At 33.0% G+C, this 4,342-nt stretch overlaps 1 long non-coding RNA gene across 1 annotated transcript; it reads left to right on the forward strand.

Annotated features, from left to right (window-relative positions):
• Positions 1-376: 376 nt before the first annotated feature.
• LOC122282701 lies at positions 377-1,463 on the forward strand. The gene is made up of 2 exons (XR_006230448.1): positions 377-522; positions 1,062-1,463. It is a non-coding gene; the product is annotated as an uncharacterized LOC122282701 (long non-coding RNA).
• Positions 1,464-4,342: the final 2,879 nt, after the last annotated feature.

Consider the following 4,342-nt stretch of genomic DNA (forward strand, 5'->3'; position numbering starts at 1 on the left):
ATGCATATATGTAGTCATGTTGTTGTATAAGTTTGGTCTATAACTGCAATTGCATTGAAATGCCACCCAAATCAATAACCATTTGATGTACAAATTAGAATAAAAATAACTATATATATTATACATAGAGGGTAAAAAATAGAATCTCTTAAAATCATCGTGAAATTATGAAAAAGTAGTTAGAATTTGAATACAATCAATACTTTTTGTAAATATAATTTGGAGGGAGCTTTCATCAGTTGTTCAAACTTTTTTTTTTTTTTTTTTTATCATTTCTTTTAAATGTTTTAACTGTTTTGCAAGCCTTGACTATGTCAACTTTGAAGACCTAGGTACATCTGCACATAGGTAAAAAGTTATATAAAGGAGGCTGGTGTGGATTCCTGATCTGCCTCCCATTAACATAACTCAGGATGGCTCTCAAATTTTCTACTACCATTGTCATGTTTTGCTTCATTGCGTTTCTCATTCTTGCTAACCATGTTGTTTCCCCTCGACAGCTGCTCCAGAATGGTCGACGTGGTAAAGCTAATTTAACTGATCTCTTCTCTCTCTCTCTCTCTCTCTCTCATATATGCATGTATGTTCGGATCTAGTCTTTGATGTTTGGATTAAGGGCTCGGACAATTTGTATCTCAAAAGTACGTAAATAGTAATAAATTAGTTTGAGTTGAGATATTTTATTAGATTTTGAAAAAAAAAGACAAAAATTAAATAAAAATATCACAAAATTAAAAAATTAATTCAATATAAATTTCTAATTTTATTTTGTTTTAAAGGGTGAAAAAAGTGTATTGATTTTTATACTTTATTTTAAAGTTTATAAAATTTGTATTGACTTTTGTGTTAAAAATGATTAGATAATGATGAGATAAAAAATTCGATGATTTTAAATTAAAAAATATTTTGTGTTTAAATATTGTTTCGAACATTACAAAAAGTTTTGAGAATTTCATATCTATTTCTACGTCCAAACGTTATCTCAAAGTTCTGATGCATCATTAGCTATAAATTAGTTCTATTATTTATTTAATAATTAATTAGCTTTTGCCTAATTGCAGAGCCTGGAGGTCCTGTCGAGGGAGTCCCGTCCCCTGGATCTCGCCCTTGTAGTGCGTTTCAGAAACCGGGGGCGACGGGATGCTTCCCGCCTCATTGAGACGCGAAAATCCGTACGAGGTGCTAGCAAAGCAACCTTGTATCCATATGCTTCCGTACATTGAAATTCTAATTTTTTGGAGGAAGCATTTATCACATATAAATACATATATATTGATATTCCCATTGTATCTGTCTCTAGTTTGGCATGCGTCGTTTATACATACATATATATATATATATATGCTGTCTTCAAATACAAGAGAAGGGTCATTTCATCGTGAGGTCGATGCCTCCTAAGTGTCAAGCTTGATGTGCTTGGAAATGAATAAATATATATTTTAAGATATATTATTTGGCCTTTATCCTTAATTTCCATTGTTTTTATTAACTACATGCTTTACATCATGAACTCTGAAGTTTTACTCGGAAAGAAACAAAAACTAGTGTTCCCAGTGGAGGGATGAAAGTCCTTCAAAATCAAAATACACAGTTGTACTTTCCCATTACAAAGAGCTAACGTTAGTAATAGCCCCTTGTACATTACAAGAAAAATAGGTAATTATGATTAATTTATAACAACAAAAAGAGTATTAGCAACCAATTTGTGAAGGCTTCATTCGTAGAATTACTAATTTTTAAGGATGTGATCTATAATTTAATTGTGGGGTGTTCTAATGGCGACGTTCTTTGATTTATATAGAAGAGGTAAGACGAAACATTATAGAAGAATGAATGCAGAAGTGTTTCGAACTTATAATATATCAACTTGTCTAATATTTACTAACATGCTCATTCAAATTACTTTAAACTTAAAAGATGAAACTCATGATCATTTAATACATGATTGAATGGTATATATATGATTCAAGATAAATAAAGCTCCTATTTCAAGAACTTTACATATTAAAGAATTAGTACATATAATTGGAGAATTCACTCCAGATCTTTCCATCTTTTAAAATTAGCATAAATTCAGAATTAAATTTTTATAAAATTTGGCTAACAAATTTTAAATCTGGTAACTGAGTACTCATACCTGTAACTGACCCGGGTTGAGCTGATTTTGGAAGATAAAGGTTTTGGTCCGGGTTTTATCCAAATTAGAATTCATTCTTCGCATCTTTTAAAGAATTCGCCGAGATTTATTGGGTCATGACGAACTATTTTGCATGCAGCAAATATTGATGAAAAAGAAAATCCAATAACCATTAGTGAGCTGTACAAATATGGAGTTGTTATGTTCTATATAAATGTTTAAAATTCCATTAAATATTGCCTCTTCTTGTGTTAGTATATTGTACAGAGCACCTTGATGATGTGTTTGCAAAAATGCATTATATGCAACCCTCCGATAGGAAAGAAAAAATAAAAGAAAAAAGAAGCTTGTGTCAAACAGAAAGTTCGCTTGAGATGTTGCTCATGCGAACTTCAGGTAGAGAATTTGCTCATCACTCGTTCGACAGTTGGCTTGAGCAAATAAATTTGAGAAGGAAATTAAAACAAATAAATCTATAACATATGGTTTGACGTAATCAAGTGGATAAGATAGATGTAGATGCAAATGTAATATTGTAGCCCCACAGCCAATTACAAAGTTATGCCAGCTCGTACAATGCTTCAAATGGACAAAAAATGGAGTAATACAATGATCTAACCAAGTACAACACACATTACAGCATTGACAATAAGAAATTACTTGGGGTGGCTGGAACTGGAAGTTAAATGGGGTCCTTATTTTGCAAATCCATCCGTCAAGTTTCATGGGCACGTGTTGGAACAATAGGAAAATTCTGCACATAAAAGAACATGAATCAATACGGTACTGATCTTTTCGCTTCAGAGTCCAGACAAATACAGAGAATATGCACAGCATGAATGTATTAAAATCCTACCTTTCAGCTGCTTCATTGTTGATCCAAAGCAACACAAGCATGTGGCAAACGACAGCATAAAGTTGACTTTGAGTCAACAAATATAATATCACCAACTTGAGTCTTCAATATCATCAAGTAGCAATGGACTTGTACTTAAAACTATATCTCTGGATAACTGCTTTAACAAATTAAGGACGTGGAAAGTTTGCTAGAATCTCGATATATATCATGAATACAAACCCCAATCGATCGATCAAGAAGTTACAATAGCATGTATATATTCTTCAACCATCTATATTCAAAATATTATTCAAAGCTATTTCTACGTGAAGAAAAAAAACTATATTAAAATTATAATTATTAAAAAAACACATGAAATATATGATATTTCAAAATGAATCTTACTATTTTCAAGCTTATTGCTTTTGGCATCTTCCATTAAGCCTTGGGAGTCATAATTAATGGAGGGAGGGAGATTCCAACTAATTTTATGTGCAAATAAGAGCTTCAACTATTTTTTGGGCCAAGGATCTTCAAAATGAATCTAACATACAACCCCCAACACTGAATGTCGAATCAGAAGCAATAATAGAGATGAAAATAGCGAAGACATCCGGTGCTATATTAGCAAGGATCAGAAATTTGCTTGAGTTCACCTTTGACCACATTAGATTATCAAAGTCAGGTGTCAATCCTCCCAGACTTTGCATGAAATAATTATCCAATTTTGATTTGGACCTACAACACCTTTTGATACTTGATATTCGCGATACCTATTATAGAGATCATCCTCATCATCACAAGAAGTGTTGCTTTAGGTGTCACTAGCACTTGATTGGCCCCTACTTGAATATTGCTGATACAACGATTCCCCTTAAGGAAATCAATAAACCAAAACACCAAAAATTTCAACTTGGAGCGCGGGTCAAGCATAGCTGTAATAAACAAGATTTTGTTCACCTTCTCAAAATCCCTCTAATATTTGTCATATTTCAATAGTATCCTCTCTCACATGGTTGGCAACTTCTTATCAACACTTTTAGAAAATTTGTTCAGATAGCTATATAGTGTAGCAATTTCTTTAATGAACAAATTTGAAGTTGCATATATAAGTTAAGCCTAAAATCCATAAAGTGACATCATAGAAAATCTTCAAAAACCATACAAAGGCCTCAATGATTTCCCAATACTCAGATTTTGTTCCCCCCCCCCCCCCCCCCCCCCCAACCCCCCTCCAACCTTCAAGAGATGTGGTACAAATTAAGTCTCTTCATCTAGCATAAGGCCAAATGCTGCATGATACCTCAAAGCCGCCATCAACATCAGAGTTCCACCTGGTTGGAGCATGAAGAGAAAATAGCCCACCA

The sequence above is a fragment of the Carya illinoinensis genome, chromosome 11, assembly GCF_018687715.1.
Source record: "Carya illinoinensis cultivar Pawnee chromosome 11, C.illinoinensisPawnee_v1, whole genome shotgun sequence".
NCBI classification, from domain to species: Eukaryota; Viridiplantae; Streptophyta; class Magnoliopsida; order Fagales; family Juglandaceae; genus Carya; species Carya illinoinensis.